The sequence below is a fragment of the Macrobrachium nipponense genome, chromosome 41, assembly GCF_015104395.2.
Source record: "Macrobrachium nipponense isolate FS-2020 chromosome 41, ASM1510439v2, whole genome shotgun sequence".
Lineage (NCBI taxonomy): Eukaryota > Metazoa > Arthropoda > Malacostraca > Decapoda > Palaemonidae > Macrobrachium > Macrobrachium nipponense.
In genome coordinates, this window is record NC_061102.1 from 46,014,263 (window position 1) to 46,032,168 (window position 17,906).

The window sequence follows — 17,906 nt, forward strand, 5'->3', positions numbered from 1 at the left end:
CAGAGACCTACATCCATGATTGTTGGGTAGAGATACGGTTCGGTAGTCAATCAAAAACCAGGGGGAGAGAGAGATGTAATCGACGTGTCATCTCGGAGACCTAGCTGATACTGAGCTGCTATCAGGATTTAGGCAGTTCAATACGCAGTAGCTCTCGGTGGGGACTGTCATTCCTGAGTTGCCAGGTAATCCCTTCCATGAAGGAATGCGTTCTTGGCTATGAACCATCGAGCATAAAGAATACGCTCGAGCAATTATATTTAAACGAAACGGATTCGGTAAATACAAAAGCTGATTTGTGTGTTGTGACAATACCAAAGTATCTAAAATCGAAACTGATAATGCTGGGAGGTTGCAGGCAACCCCGAGTTGCAGTTCAATTAAGATACATTCATCTCGGTCACAAACCGTAGAGTTAACTACGGTATGCGCCTACCCCCACCCCCGGACAATTCAACTGTTAAAAGAATCAGTCGCGAGGGAATATACGTAGTATATTTGTAGGTTCCTGTTACAACGACCTCCATCCTAAATTCTTTTTCCCTCGAGGAATGAGAATAAGGATTGGAGATCGACCGCCTCGTTCTCTAGTCAAGAGAGTGAAGGAGAAGTCTTTCCCAAAGGAAAAGCTTCAATGGTGAACAGAATACCGAAGACGATAGTTCAAGCCAAACTGGAAGTTCCCGTCCGTTCTTCTCTATTCCAGGTTAATCGCCTACTGTGAGATACTCTTCTTTCAGCAGCAGTCTTCTTCCAAATGCTAGAAATTACAGGAATTCGAGCATAAGCGAGGTTCCCGATTATCGTGTAACAATTATCGGGGATTCTCGCTCACTTAGGACCGTGTCTCGCCTAAGTGTTTGGAGATCGTAAAAACTCGAACACTCTGAGTGCGCTAGAAATTCCGTAGAATTCTAAGCACTCTGCGAAACCCCCACCCCCACCGAATTCATCAAACGATATCGGCTGTGTCCTCTCGATTCCCAGTAGAAATCGAGAAAGGGGCAGGATCCCTCCTCAACGACCGGGGCTTACGTCAGGTAGGACCCGAAGGTCCCCCCGGTAGCGCAGCCCCTAACGTGGGATCTTACAGAGAAATCTCTGTACGATCCCTCCCCTTTCCCTCGTAGCCGTAAGGAGAGAGGGAATGGGGGAGGAATTGGATACTGGCTCGCCTTCCCAGCGGAACTAGCAGTTGGAGAAGAAAAGGAGCAGCCATCGCCGTAAACCTGGGAAAACGTATCGTCAGGAGAAAACGTTTTCCCGAGGAGGTTACGAACTCATACTGTAGGTAAGGGTCTGCCGCCACTGTGAACGTCGTCTGGGTGGGGCTGATCGACACCTGACAGGAGAGAGCCGATACCGTCCTCAGACTCATTCCAGTCCTCGTCGAGGTCGAAACCTCTCAGGAGGACCGAAGGGGTATTCAAATACGGTGTCCGAAGACACGTAGAAACGCCTCTGTCGCAGTAGAGGATGTGGAAGTAGCTTGTTCGACCGGCCAGAACTGAGAGAGCCTTCTTGTCCGGAGACCAGAGACTACCTGGTTCAACACAGTCGGCAAGCTCCGATCGCGGCAGACCCACCGTCGATTTGGGTCCCAACTCGGGCCCCCAAAACGACTCGAGCCGAGACGTGGCTCTGCTGGTGGGAGCGGCGATCCTTCCCCGAGGTGGTTGTGCTGACGAATCAGCGCCATAACCTCGGCAAAGTTCCTATGGATCTCGGAAGTCACAGCATCTTGCAGAGTAGGACCGTTAAGCCCTTCGAACAAGAGCATATTCCGAGAACCTTCCTCCTAAGAAGGGGGAACAGCGACAGCCCTCTCGGTCTCCTCCAGCCACTTGCGCATACGTCCTGGCCGGTCCAAGAACCGTGCCTGGCACGTAGGGTGTCGTGGTGGGATCATGAGGAGCGCACCCTCACGATCATCCTCAATAGCTCGCTCCTCCCGGTGTAACCCAAGGAGGTTGAAGGTACGGGAGAGACAGACCTGACGATCTTCTCCGCTCGCTGGCAGAACCAGCAGGCTTGGAGGGCTGCAGGCGATCGTCAACCCGCGGTGGCGATCGAGCTGCAGGCCTGGTCGAACCGTCTCGCTGTGGAGAATGGCTGGACTGAGCACAGCGGCCCCGATCTCGATGTGTCAGAAAAGCTGGTGCTGGTTGCCGTACCCGATCGCTCTCTGTGAGAGCGACGGTCAGGCGACCTGCAGGCTCCACTGCCACGGTGAGACCGGTGCTTGTCCTCACGGCACGTCACGTCGCTGGTTCCAGCCGTGGCTGGCATCGGCGAAAGGGGGGACCTCTTCCCAGCCTCAGCCCGTGGCCGGTCGTGGACCGTGACGTCAGCCCGGGTAGCCAGCTGGTCGCCGCGAGAGCGAGAGCTGGTCTGGTGAGAGTCGCGTGAGCGGCTGTCACCAGTCTTCCGCTCCGTGCCATGAACCTGACGCTGAGCGGGCTCAGAGGTCTGATTCCTGGCTGCACGGTCGCTGGTAGGCGACCGTACACTCGGTACCTCCCGCGAACAAGAGGTCGAGACGGACCCTGATGCAGTGGCAGAACCACTGACACCAGGCGAGGAAGTACCGGTGTTAGCCGGTACCCCTCTGGTCCCCGTAGTCTTCTTCCTTGCGGAAGAAGAGACGGGCCCCGCTCCCGAAGGAGCAGGAGGACCAGCAGAAGGAACCCTCCCGTCCCACCGAGGTGAGACGGGTCCCGAGAAGCTTCCGAGGGAGACTTCTTAGGAGGGAGGAGGCAACCTTCTTCTTCCTCGGCTGTGAAGCCTTAGAAGTCGAAGGGGAAGAGGCGGCAGCCGACGACGATGAAGAAGATGAAGACGACGACGACGACACCTTCCTCCTCTTCTTCGTCAGCTTCCTCAGGACAGACGTAAGATCTGCCATCCAGGGCTGCTGTAGCCGAAGCCACAGGGCACGGACGCACCTGTACAGACAGACCAAAGTCTGGGGTAGTACCACCACGAACAGGAACGACGTCAGCAGGTATGGGCATCTCAGGAACAGCAGGCACAGCCAGCACAGCATCTGCAGGGACAGCCAGCGCAGCAACGGCAGGGACAGCCAGCGCAGCAATGGCAGGGACAGCTAACACAGCAACTGCATGGACAGTCAGCACAGAATCGGCAGGTACGGCAGGCAGCACCGGAAACACAGGAGGTGGAGCAGCAGCCAGCAACATCCTGGTACCGGCGGCAGGTCACCAGTGCGAGCTCTACGGCAGCGGAAGTGTGGTCGCGGCCAGCGCGGCAACCACGAGCGGCGGCGGCACGCCCCCCTCTCGGTACACGAACGGCACTCACAGCGGCTGTAGCAAGACTGTTACCATGTGAGGCGAGTACACCAGGTGAGGAGGGACGTCGTCACCTGGAGTCGATATCGTTGTCGTGGTCACCACTCCATGGGTGACCGCAGCAGGCCCAGACATAGAACCGCCGCCCCTGGACACTAGGCACGCCCTGCAAATCGAAGGACGCCCATACCTCACCAAGGTCCACCCTCGTGGCAGTAGCACCTGCGGAAATAACAGTAGTAGTGATTAGTGGGGGGGAAGTCCCCTCGCGTGGGGGGGTGAGCCCCACACCGAACGAGCGGAAGACCCCGAATACAATTGTACATCGGGCACCGAGCGCCCTCCCCCGCGCTCGACGGATCGGGCGAGGAGAAGAACCCAGGTAACCTCCCCCCCGAAGGGGAAGGGCCATCTGTGGGAGCTGAGCGGGTGGGGGGGGGGATTCTCGTTCCCCACCCCCACCCCCGCACAGCACCCATGTACCCAACAATAATAATAAGAGCCCGAGAGCAATCGTGCCCTCGGCACCGAATGCAAGGGCATAAGGATCAATTCCCTGACTGAGCGGAACTTGAACCAAATAAATATTGATGCAATCAATAATAAAAGGAATAACATGAAAAAGAATCTTGCATTACGATTCACTTCACAATGAATAAGGCTCGGAGCGAGCGCATTTGCGCCCTCCGGTACCAAGCGCAAGGGTAAAAGGATCCATTCCCGATTATGAACGGAAACCTTGATCCATAATGAATTGATGCAATCAAAATATATATGAAAAATGAAAAAGAATACTGCGCTTGCGATTTCACTTCATACAAAATAAAAAGGGGAAGGATCAATTCCCGGGAAATAGCGGAAACATTGATCCAAGTAAATAATGCAATCTCAATAAAATATGAAAATGAAAAAGAACTGCACTTGCGATTTCACTTCATTCAAATAAAAAGGGGAAAGGATCAATTTCCGGGTAAGAGCGGAAACTGATCCAAAATGAGTATTGCTACAATCAAAATAAATATATGAAAATGAAAAGAATACTGTACATGCGATTCCACTTCCATACAGAATAAGTTTTCGTGCGAGCGCATTCGCTCGGCAACGAGCATACAGGTCAAAAAAAAATATAAATGAAAAGGGCACTTACTTACGATTTTCATCTACACATTTCCAACCAAAATATAAGCTCGGAGCGAGCGCTCTCCCGCCCTCAGCACCGAGCATACACAATACGAGGATCATTTCTGGGAAAAATGAATTCCCGCACTTACGCCCTTCAGTCCCGGCACTCGGGTAATGCGGAGGGCGTGGGAGAAACCAAGATCCTTTAATTCACAATTGAATTCAATGGGAAATAAATATGAAATGATTGTACTTACAATCAGTTTCACTAGATAAATAGAAAAAGAAAAACACAACCATGACGAAAAGCAACGACGATGAAGCGGGCAGAGAGCGATGATACACGTCTACACGCCAGCAGGCCGAAAGCAAAAGTGGTTTGTTTACCTCCCAGTCGCGCGCGCCTGTCGGACAAGCAGTTAACTACCGAACCCCTTGTTCGAAAGCTTACGACCTATCCAGCTGCCGCTAGTACCTTCCTATTGTAAAAGGACCGAAGGTTTGTATGCCGTGTCGGAACAAATAAGTTTTAGGAGAAATTGGGAAAGAAAGAAACTAGACAGACTCTGTTCCCTATGATAACCTTGGCAAACATCATTAAAAACTAAGGAAAATTCCTCAAGACGTGATCGTGAATACAGGCCATATTCAAACTACTGTAATTCATCTTACGATAAATCGATTTTACGATGGGGTTAGTGATTAAAATCGCCACTACTACATTTTAAAATAAGTTTCTATATGTCGCGTGCAGCTGGCGCAGGCAGCCGTGTGCAGTCAGGCAGCGAGACGGTTTCAATAACCGATTTTGGCCAAACGCCAAGTATTGGGACTAAGAGGTCATTCAGCGCTGAAAAGGAAATTTACAGTAAAAGTGTAACAGAGGAAAAACCACTCTGTTGCACTATGAATCAAGTGTTAGATGGTGGAAAGTAAGATGAAGAAAGAGAATATGAAAAGAGGAAAGTAAATGGAAGGAACAGGAGAGAGAGAGAGAGAGAGAGAGAGAGAGAGAGAGAGAGAGAGAGAGAGAGAGAGAGAGAGAGAGAGAGAGAGAGAGAGAGAGAGAGAGAGAGCAAATTACAATCGTGTAATTCTCCACCTCCATAACTTTACACCATCTTTTAGGTTAATAAGTATTATTTTAATGATATATACGTATATAACTGCGTACAGCCTTGAACAACCGAATGAGACATTTGTTTGCTAATACGATGGAATCCTAGCAACATCCGTTAAGGTATTCAAACCACGTACGACAGTAAACACTTACAGTATTTATGTTATAAATGTAGCTGAAGCTGTTAAGGTAATATTACGGGCTTCGGCAACATGAATAAAATTCTCCAAGCTTTATGTGAATTCAAAACAGTCTTGGTAAAAAGAAAACTACTAGCATGAAAGAGCTCATCGCTGTTGTTTTCACACTGACAAAGATAAATTACGTAAAGCCCGTAATACCGACAGGAAAGAGTGAAAACGAACGGAATCACTGAAAATGACGCAAACTCTCAACAGAAAATAGTTGCAATAAGACGTATTAGTCAAATTTGTACTTGAAATTACGTCATGAGACGAACACTATGACTTCGTTCCAATATAAGTAGAGTATCCAGATATTGATTTATGCGAACTATGATCAAGAACATTGGCCGAGACCCAATGAGATGATTGCATCTGGAGTGAAGGAATTGACTAGTCGGCATCTCTGCCTGTCTGAGACACGTCTCCCCCCCCCCCCCCAACCAAGTAGGGCTATGCGCTACGGCAACTTGTGGAATTGTAATTCCATTGGAATTGTAATCAATTACACCTTTTCAAGGTAATTTCAGTTTAAATCTTAACCTATCTCATATAAAAACTTTACATGTAATTTTGATGATGCAACTGGTAATTATATTCGTGACTGTAATTGACATGAGGCATCATGTAATTACTGACGGGAAATTCGTCTGCTAAGCTGATGAAAAACGTCATACCACTGAATTCCGTTACCAGAAAGGAACATTCTTGGAAATCCGCATCGTTCGTCCCCGTGAATACGAAAAGCCACCAGGAATTGGGGCGGCAAATGTATTTCGCAGAGTTTAGTACGAGCCCTTGGGGGTTAATTACAGTCGTCCGAATAAATATTACTTAAAATGACAATTTGTCTAAAATTGCATTTTTCCTAACTATACAAACCTGAGGTCCTTTTACAATAGGAAGGTACATCAGCGGCAGCTGGATAGGTCGTTAAGCTTTCGAACAAGGGGTTCGGTAGTTAACTGCTTGTCCGACAGGCGCGCGCGCGCGACTGGGAGGTAAACAAATCACTTTTGCTTTTGGCCCAAGCAAAAACTGCAGAGTGAGGGGTGGCATGAGGTGGGGCTATGTGTAAAAGGACCTCAGGTTTTGTATAGTTAGGAAAATGCAATTTTAGACAAAATTGTCATTTGTTCCGGACACGGCATACAAACCTTCGGTCCTTTTACAATAGGAAGACTCACTTCTTGGTGGGTGGAATCTGAGTCTTTTGTGAACAGATGGTGTTCGCCCAACCTTGGAAGCCTCCCTGGTCGTAAGAGCGAGGAGGGATCCAAGCCTCTGTCCGATTGATCGGGGTGTGCACCGCAGGATCAATGGTCAGACCTCTGGACCGAGTACTAAGAGAGAGGCAAGCGTATCTCTTCGTTACCAGCAATGTAAGAACTTGTTCCTGTACAGGAGCAAAGTTAAAGTCATGGTTTTGACTCTTGTAGGCATCCACTTCCCCCCCTTGTAGAAGGAAGTGGTGGATATTCTGCTCCCATCCCTCGTGAAAGGGATAGGATGGGGCTCTGTCATATAGCTCACCGGCATCTCGTCCTTATCCAGCAGGGTGATGACCGTATCCCTCTACCGACAGGTAGAGGGGGAGAAAAAGATAGAAAGAGAAGCAGTCACTTTCTCATCACTATCTATTCATACAGTCACACCAGGACTCGATGCTGTTCAGCCTGCTAGGGTCTGGGTTAGCTAGACGACGTGTTGAGCAGCACACGGGTCCTAAGGAAACCGATCCAAGGACCTATGGGCAATATCCAAGAGGTATAAGGAGTTGCCGGTGGTCTGGTTGTACCAGACCCCTGCCTTCCATACCTGCGCCACGGAGAAAGAATTCTTACGAAAACGCCAACGAGGGGCCAATACTTCTGACTTCGTGAGTTCTCGGACGGGACGTACGGATGTCGTCACTACCATCAGCCTCATACGCCCTCCTGAAGACCTCACGCAGCCAGGACGAAAGAGTGTTCTTGATACTTCTTTCTTGTTGACCCCGTTGCTAACGAAGAGGCTTCGACACTCAGGCCCGAGGTGTCGAGTTCTCTTCAGATAGCGCCGTAGCGTCCTCCCGGGACAAAGCAGCATCTCATCCACATCATTATCTGCATGACGCTCCCGTACTCTCTTCGCCGATGCCAGGTCCAGCAAGACGAGGGTCATTTGAGTTCCCTGGGTTGGCAAGACCTTTGGAAGCTGCTCCTAAGCAAGGAGATCTCGAAACGAGTTCGAGATGTCCAATCCCGTCAGTTTCAGGACGAGCGACAAGGCGGCTCTGTATCCTTTGACTGTGGGAACTTAGAGGAGCTTCCTGGTCGGCGAAGAAAAAACGAGGAAATCGCTACCTGCTGAAGAGTGGCTCTGAGAAGAGATAGGCCCCGTCTACGACACCAACCACCGAAGACGGCCAACTTCTCCTGGTACACAGCTGCAGAGGACTGACGGACGTTTCCAGCCATCTCTGTTGCTGCGCTACGAAAAAAGCTTCTCGTTCGCAAGAGAAGGTGGATAACAGCCAGCCGTGAAGGACGTAGGGACTGGACTGCTCGGTGGTACCGCTCGACGTGTGGCTGGCCGAGAAGGTTTGTGTCCAATGGGGAATCTCTCTCGGTTCTCTTGCGAGAAGAGCCAGCAGGTCCGGATACCAAATGGCCTGTGGCCATTTGGAAGCCATCAGGATCATCCTGAGATTCGGGATGACCAGTGCTCGACTGATCACCTTGCGAATCAGGCTGAACGGGGGAAAGGCATAGGCGAAGAGGTGTCCCACGGGTGTTGAAGAGCGTCCTCTGCAGTTGCCCATGGATCCGGCACGGCCGAGAAGAACACCTGGAGCTTCCTGATGTGCCGGATGGCGAACAGATCCTCGACTGGTCGCCCCCACAGGTCGAAGAGCCTTTCCGCCACGTCCTGGTTGTAGAGACCATTCGGTCCTTATCACCTGATCCCGACGGCTGAGCGTGTCTGCTACTACATTCCTTCCCTGGAATGTAGCGTGCCGACAGCTCTATTGAGTGTGCCTCGCCCACTCGTGCACCTGCCGAGCAAACTGATACAACGGGAGACACACTAGGCCCCCCTATTTGTTGACGCAAGCCACCACCGTTGGTGTTGTCGTACATCAACACCACTGAGTGTCCATCAAGCGGTCCCTGGAACTCTTGGAGAGCGAGGAACGCTGCCTTTAGTTCCAGTACATTGATGTGAAGGTGCTTGTCGTTCTCGTACCACACTCCTGAAGTCCGCAACTCTTCCAGGTGTGCACCCCATCCCCTCGGTTTTCGATGCGTCTGAGAGCAGCTGCATGTCCGGGGGGAGAAGTGCGCGGAGGCACTCCTCTTAAGGGGTTCCTGTCGTCCAGTCACCCTTGGCTAGGGTCCTGCCTCACCTCCTGTGTCAGTGACCATGGAAGGCTTGGGGGATTCCGTCGCCTGTGACCAACTCTCCTTTGGTCTCCCTGAAGAGACCGCAGGTGAAGACGCCCGTTAGGGACTGGCTTCCCGAGACGACAGGTGTCCGATCACGACTTGCCATTGCTGAGCTCCCTGTTCCTGCCGAGACAGGAATGGGTGGCTGCCTCCTGAATCTGCTACCGTGTCGATCAGCATACCCAGGTACTTCATCCTTTGCTTGTGCTCGAGATCGGACTTTTCGAAGTTCAGAACGATCCCCCGATCGCGACAGAACTCGAGCAGTCGATCCCTGTCCTGTAGTAACTGCGAGCGGTAGCTCGCCAGGACTAACCAATCGTCGAGATACCCATCAGACATATCCCGTGCGAATGGCCCCAAGCAGACAGCAGAGTGAACACTTGCGTGAACACCTGTGGGGCGGTTGAGAGACCGCCGAAGCAACGTGGCCTGAGCTGGTACACCGTCCCGTCGAGGATGAAGCGAGGTACTTTCCGAAGGACTGATGAATGGGTATTTGTAGATACGCATCCTTCAAGTCCACTGAAAGCATGAAATCGTTCTCCCTGATAGAGTCGAGCACTGACCGCTTGCCGTCTCCATCGTTGAACCCGGGTTCTGGCGAACCAACCGGTTCGGGGAGAGAGATCTATCACTGGGCGCAGCCTGTCGTAGACTTTTCCACCACGAAGAGTCGGCTGTAAAGCCCGTGACTGATCCGTACCGATTTTCTACAGTTCTCTTGCTCAGCATGGTCTTGATCTCCTGTCTCAATGCTACGTCCTTCGATGCCCCTGGAACGTACGCCTGCTGTTGGACCGGTCCCAATGGCTGGCCAGGCACCCCCCACTTCCGGCAGCAGGTGAGGGGGAACGCCGTCCTTCCACTGTGAACGTCGTCTGGTTGGGGCTGATCGAGACCTGACAGGAGAGAGCCGATACCGCTCCGACTCATTCCAGTCCTCGTCGAGGTCGAAACCTCAGGAGGACCGAAGGGATATATAAATAAATACGATGTCCGAAGACACATAGAAAACGCCTCTGTCGCAGTAGAGGGAGGTGAAGGAGCTTGTTCGACTGTCCAGAACGAGAGAGCCTTCTTGTCCGGAGACCAGAGACTACCTGGCTCAACCCAGTCGGCAAGCTCCGATCGCGGCAGACCCACCGTCGATTTGGATTCCCTCTCGGGCCCCAAAACGACTCGAGCCGAGACGTGGCTCTGCTGGTGGGAGCGGCGATCCTTCCCCGAGGTCATTGAGCTGACGAATCAGCGCCGTAACCTCGGCAAAGTTCCTCTGGATCTCGAAATTTCACAGCATCTTGCAGAGTGGGGACCGTTAAGCCCTTCGAACAAGAGCATATTCCGAGAACCTTCCTCCTAAGAAGGGGAACAGCGACAGCCCTCTCGGTCTTCCCATCCACTTGCGCATACGTCCTGGCCGGTCCAAGAACCGTGCCTGGTACGTAGGGGGCGCTGTGGTGGGATCATGAGGGGTGCGCACCCCCCTCACGATCACTCCTCAATACCTCGCTCCTCCCGGTGTAACCCGAGGAGGTTGAAGGTACGGGAGAGGCAGACCTGACGCTCCCTCTTTGCTCGCTGGCATAACCAGCAGGCTTTGAGGGCTGCAGGCGATCGTCAACCCGCGGTGGCGATCGAGCTGCATGCCTGGTCGAACCGTCTCGCTGTGGAGAACGGCTGGACTGAGCACAGCGGCCCCGATCTCGAGTGTCAGAAGAGCTGGTGCTGGTTGCTACCCGTCCCGGCGCTTTCTTGTGAGAGCGACGGTCAGGCGACCTGCAGGCTCCACTGTCGCAGTGAGACCGGTGCTTGTCCTCACGGCACGTCACGTCGCTGGTTCCAGCCGTGGCTGGCACCGGCGAACGGGAGGACCTCTTCCCAGCCTCAGCCGTGGTCGGTCGTGGACCGTCACGGTCCCCGGGTAGCCAGCTGTTCACCGCGAGAGTGAGAGCTGGTCTGGTGAGAGTCGCATGAGCGGCTGTCACCAGTCTTCCGCCCCGTGCCGTGAACCTGACGCTGAGCGGACTCAAGAGGTCTGGTTCCTGGCTGCACGGTCGCTGGTAGCGACCGTACACTCGGTACTCCCGCGAACGAGAGGCCGAGACGGACCCTGATGCAGTGGCAGAACCACTGACACCAGGCGAGGAAGTACCGGGTGTTAGCCGGTTACCCCCCCTGGTCTGGTTCCTTCCCCCGTAGTTCTTTCTTGCCTTGAACGGAAGAGACGGGTGCCCCGCTCCCGAAGGAAGCAGGATGGACCAGCGGAAAGGCACCTCCCGTCCCACCGAGGTGAGACGGGTGGTCCCGAGAAGCTCCCGAGGAAGCTTCTTAGGAGGGAGGAGGCGACCTTCTCTTTTCCTCGGCTGTAAAGCCTTAGAAGTCGAAGGGGAGAAGGGGAGGCGGCGGCCGACGACGATGAAGAAGATGAAGACGACGACCACGACACCTTCCTCTTCTTCTTCGTCAGCTTCCTCAGGACAGACGTAAGGATCTGCTATCCAGGGCGGAGCCGGGGCTGCTGTAGCCGAAGCCACAGGGCCCGGACGCACCTGTACAGACAGACCAAAGTCTGGGTAGTACCACCACGAACAGGGACGACATCAGCAGGTATGGGCATCTCAGGAACAGCAGTCACGGCCAGCACAGCATCGGTAGGGACAGCCAGCGCAGCAAACGGCAGGAACAGCCAGCGCAGCAACGGCAGGGACCAGCCAGCGCAGCAACTGCATGGACAGTCAGCCCAGAATCGGCAGGTACGGCAGGCAGCACCGGAAACACAGGAAGTGGAGCAGCAGCCAGCAACATCCTGGTACCGGGGCGGCTGGTCCAGGGGCGAGCTCTAGGGCAGCGGAAGTGTGGTCGCTGCAGCGCGGCAACCACGAGCGGCGGCGCACGCCCCCCTCTCGGTACGGCGAACGGCACTTCACAGCGGCATGTAGGCAAGACTGTTACCACGTGAGGCGAGTACACCAGGTGAGGAGGGACGTCGTCACCTGGTTGCGTGTCACCACTCCATGGGTGACCGCAGTAGGCCCAGACATAGAACCGCAGCCCCTGGACACCAGCACGCCCTGCAATTGGAAGGACGCCCATACCTCACCAAGGTCCACGCTCGTGGCAGTAGCACCTGCGGAAATAATAGTAGTAGCGATTAATGGGGGGCGGGGAAATCCCCTCGTGCGGGGGTTTGATCCCTCCCGAACGAGTGGAAGACCCCTAATACAATTGTACATCGGGGCACCGAGCGCCCTCCCCCGCGCTCGACGGATCGGGCGAGGAGAAGAACGCCGATAACCTCCCCCCCCCAAGGGGAAGAGCCATCTGTGGGAAAACTGAGCGTGGGGGCGGGTCTCGTTCCCCACCCCCGCACAGTACCCATGTACCCAACAACAATATAAGAGCCCGAGAGCAATCGTGCCATCGGCACGAATACAAGGCATAAGATCAATTCCCTGACTGAGCGGAACTTGAACCAAATAATATTGATGCAATCAATAATAAGGGAACAAAATGAAAATGCATCTTGCAAAACGATTCACTCACAATGAATAACGGCTCGGATCGAGCGCATTTGCGCCCTCGTACCGAGCGCAAGGGTGAAAGGTTTCATTCCAATTACCTTTATGGATCAAGGTTTTCTGGAAACCTTGATCCCACAAAGAATTGGATGCAATCAACAAATATATGAAAATGAAAGACTACTGCGCTTGCGATTTCACTTCATACAAATAAAAAGGGGAAGGATCATTCCCGTGAATAGCGGAACATTGATCCCAGTCAACAATGCAATCTCAATAAAAAAAAATGAAAATGAAAAAAGAACTGCACTTGCGATTTCACTTCATTCAAAATAAAAAGGGGGAAGGATCAATCTCCGGGTAAGCTCGGAACCTGATCCAAAATGAGTATTGCTACAATAAAAAAATAATATATGGAAAATTTGTGAAAAGAATACTGTACTTGCGATTCCATTTTCATACTGAATAAGTTTCCGTGCCGAGCGCATTCGTTCGGCAACGGCATACAGGTCAAAAAATATAAATGAAAAGAGCACTTACTTACGATTTTTTCATCTACACATTTCCAACCCAATATACGCTCGAGCGAGCGCTCCCGCCCTCGGCACCGAGCATTACACAATACGAGGATCATTCTGGGAATGAATTCCCACAATTACGCCCATTCAGTCCCGGCACTCGGGTAATCGGAGGGCGTTGTGAAACCAAGATCCTTTAATTCACAATTGAATTCAATGAAATGATTGTACTTACCAATTCAGTTTCAACTAGATACATAGAAAAAGAAAAAAAACACAATCATGCGAAAGCAAACGACGATGGAAGCGGGCAGAGAGCGATGATACACGTCCACACGCCAGCAGGCCGAAAGCAAAATGTGATTTGTTTTACCTCCCAGTCAAGCTGCGCGCCGGCGCCTGTCGGACAAGCAGTTAACTACCGAACCCCTTGTTCGAAAGCTTACGACCTATCCAGCTGCCGCTAGTACCTTCCTATTGTAAAAAGGACCGAAGGTTTGTATGCCGTGTCGGAACAAATTCTTGTTCAGGAGGAATAAAACTGCATACAAAAACCGCACCTGCCATAGTCTACACAGCCGCGAATAGTAATATAGATCAACCGTATTGACAATACGATATGAGGATAACATACAATATTGGATTACGCAGCAGTACAATCGAATCTGATTCTCGTTCTCGTTCAATTACATTCTTGTACCGAATATTATACGATTCGATACTTGTTTCGTGTTCAATTACTCTAGTAGCGAATCATCATAAGTCAGAATGCATTTATCTCCAGGATTGGCCAATTACTTGTAATTACTAAACAGCCATGTAGTATAGAGGATACTTTAGGCTGGACTGCTGTGTTAATTTTATGCAGTTTCTCTTGTACTGAATTATCGAAAGACCATACGCATTGTCTAGAGATTAACTGATATAATAATTACCGTGCCGTATATGAATAATGATCACCAGGATTGCCACTACGGCAAGACGAACAAAATTTACCCAGACAGACAGAATGAGGTACTTTCGAAGATGACGGTGCGCTATGCCAAAACTTTTGAACCAAACCAGAAAAACACATCCAAATGATCAACCACGGACTAGGAGCTTCTATTGCAAAGAACTCGAAGCAGGAAATAAAACCAAGGGTGGTTCTAAAGACAAACCTTCACAGTAGACACTACAAGGGAGTCCGAACCCTAGAGAACCTAACCTGCTACTCTCTTCCCAAACACTACTTAACCTATTACCGCTACTTATCTGTCCCTGCCCTAACTTTACATTAACCTTAGAACTTACACCTCAAGGGGTAATCTGCTGCTTAACACTGCCTGCTCCGTGAAGGCGTGGGGGCAGCAGATCCTACACTCTGTGCTTGTGGTTCTCCATAACCCCCCGGCACCCAGGCAGGGGAGCTAAAAGAGAACAATTAGAGTAACCTAAGCTACTGCTGCTATCTTTATTTCAATTAGCTTTGTCATGAAATAGCAAACAATTTAGGCATTTTCTATCCTCCAATTCTGAACCGTTCCTACTGTAGCTCTTCTTAGCTTAACTCTCACGATTTTGCCGCTATCTTCTATATGCTCTTGGTAGTCCTAAGTGACCTGATGAACTAATCCTTACATTCTATAAACCTCTGTATGACATACATTACACTTCCCTACAGCTAGAACAAAAGGAATGTGTCATTTGAGGGTACTCATCCTTTGTTGCACTAGCACAGGAACGAAGTATGCCAACATCTCAACCCGCCAACTGTTGGAGGCGAGGCCGATGAAGCAGAGATGAAGTAAGGATTTGTTGGCGAGGCTCGACCATCTCCCGACGATAACAGAGAAGTTCCAAAGTAATCAAATACGATCCAAATCGGTGGGGAAATTCGGAAGAGACGTAAACGAAAGGCAAGGATATCAAAAACAAAACCCAATCAAGGCCTCGGTAAACACTGTGAGGGTCGGGCTACATGACCATGAGTTCGCTGGGAGCAGGACCAGGTCCGGCTCACCACATGAACGAATAACAATTGAGAGGACAAGCCTCTGGTGGCCAGTATTTGCAGCAGTGTTGCCAACGGTAACTCATTTGACTAGATTTTACCTGCAGCGTTGGTAACGCCGGACAGTTAAAATTACCCACTTAGTGGGTAAATATGTGAGGATATAGTTCAGGCTGGTCAGTGACCAGGGATAATTCAGGTTTTCCGGGAGTGTATTGCAATATGAGGACTTGCACTGTCCTTCAAGGTAAATAAAATTTTAAATTCTGATAATGGCTTCAACACCAGGATCACTAAATGTCTGCCTCTGCAGTTGAGTCCTAAGCCAATATTCCCACTGCTAAATTGCATGGCTTGTTACAGCTTTATCCATCAAATCCAACTAATGTTGAAAGCCACCAGACAGTAGGTACTCTACCCAACCCTCTCAAGGACATAAGATCACCCCTCTCGTTATGACGAGCCCTGTCCTTCTACTATCCAAACTATGAAAAAGCGTTAAAATTGACAAATCAACTACGTACTGGAAAACATGAAGCTTATTTTTGTAATTGGTTGTCTTGCAACTTGCAAGTTCTTGACCATTTTTATCGGAAAGCCACTCCCTCTTTGTTTCTCCCCTATCCAGACTTCTTCCAAACAAATTATAAGAGCACAGTGGGAACTGTAGGGGTTCTTGGGCGGAGAGTGAACACCACAAACAACAATGGTAAAATTGACTTCAAACACAAGCAGTTGGAAACAATGGGAACATGGAATGTAAAATTTAGGCCCAAGGTCATTTAGTACATTTCCCATATTTTGAGAAATATCAAGACATCCAGATGAAACATTTGCAGAGTTCAGGAAGAATGTGGGTTATATCATCATGCACTTAGACCCTTTGTTCAAGATTCAGGTTAAGGATCTTCCACAAAACACTGGCTATCTCGCTCACACCAAACCTTCACCCATGAAAAAAATCACACCAGTAATGAAACACTACTTATCAAAAAGAGCAAGTGTCCACAAACACAACAAATTAGAATTTAGGATATGATATCTCGGTGTAACTGGGAGATGCAAAAATAAGAGAGCAGATGGAATCACTATGTAAGGGGGAACAGGAATGGAAAATATCTTGCACCTGGTGAAATATTTTTGCAACAAGCAGCTAAGCAGCTCAAGAATGTACCCTGAGATGCCTGTGAGGACCAAACAGGATCTTCTTACATTAACCAGTCTAGATATAGCTTTTCATCGACTTGTGGTTTTAATATGCAAAAAATGGGAAAAAAAATGTTAAAAGCTATAATTAATTCACTGATGTTATTTAATCCCACCATGGTATGAAATCTGTGTCGCATCATTCCATTCCTTCCTGGCAGCTCTCTCCAATTAACAGCGTAACATCCCCTCCAAAAATCATATCAAGCGCAAGACTAACCCCAGCTTCTCGGTCCATCGTGCTATTTCACCACTGCAGTTGGTGTTACCCATTCATAATAGTACCCAACTACCACCTATGGTACCCCATTTTTGTTGGTCAAAAGTACACAAACCACAAAGTTATGTGAGGAAAAAAAAAAAAAAAAAAAAAAAAAAACTACATTTTGTGTTCTTGGCAAGAAATGGATTTGGAATATTGTTGCTGGTCTAAGCTCTCTGGAAAATAGTGTTACAAATAACCATACCTTAACCTCTCCACTCCAGCACCAGCCAAGGCATTATACATGCTAGTAATATGAGATCAACCTTTCTATCATCAAATTTGTACTTTTAAGACTAGTATTTTTCTTAGCTATACAAACCTGGTGTCTTTTAAAGATGCAATGCTGTACCTTCTGCAATAACTGGTCTGGTCTACCTTGGTAGAAATGCTGTTCACTGGCGTCAATTTATAATCTGAGGGAGAACCCATTCGCTCCCTCACTCAGAAGCGCAGCATCATTTCACCATTCTGCAACAGGGAAATTGAGGGATTGGTTACAGGTCAAGTTGTAATAAAATATGTACTGCTTTGTTTGTATAGCTGCTACAGTATTTTGAAAAATTCCTATTTATTTATTTAATAAAATTTGTGATTTGTTCCTAAAATACAAACCCTCATTTTATTTTCATATGGATGCTCAATTCTTAGTTGGAAGTAGATTTTGAGATAAAGCTCATCTCCCACCTAGGAAGGTCAGTCAGTTACCCAGTGACATAAGTGAGCAGGGGAAGGATACATAACTAACTCTTTTAAACTCCTGTAGTAGGTATATAAGCATCGTGGATGTCAAAGGCGGCAAGGACCAGCGTTTGTGTGGGACGTGTGGAACTTCACCCAAGGAGAAAATGAGGACTGATTTTTACCATGTAGAAAGGTAAGGTAATTTTGCTCTCTGTTGACTTATGAGCTGAATTATTCCTTTATTACTCAACACATTATTCTTGTACATAACGCTTAGGTCCGACTGTCATTAGTTTTTTGTTTTTTCCTTTACCATCACCTGACTGACCACATCTCTCCAAACTTTCATACATGGCACGGTAGCTATAGCTAGCACGGAACCTCACCAGGTTATGACTGAGTTCATGAAGTCTATTTCTTAAGGTGCGTCCACACAGTCGAACAATGTCCAACGGACAAACATTGTTACCATATCATAGGCGAAGCAGGGTGACGTCATAGGCATTGAAACGATGGAAGTAAATCTGGCAACAAACAGTGGTACCAGATGAGGTTGTAT

General features: G+C 49.6%; 1 long non-coding RNA gene across 1 annotated transcript in view; it reads right to left on the reverse strand.

Moving 5' to 3' along the window:
- Window positions 1-17,137, reverse strand: part of LOC135212738 (uncharacterized) — a 170,313-nt gene extending 153,176 nt beyond the window's left edge. Inside the window, exon 1 of the long non-coding RNA XR_010313972.1 lies at window positions 17,016-17,137. This is a non-coding gene — a long non-coding RNA (uncharacterized LOC135212738). The remainder of the gene's footprint in view (window positions 1-17,015) is intronic.
- Window positions 17,138-17,906: the final 769 nt, after the last annotated feature.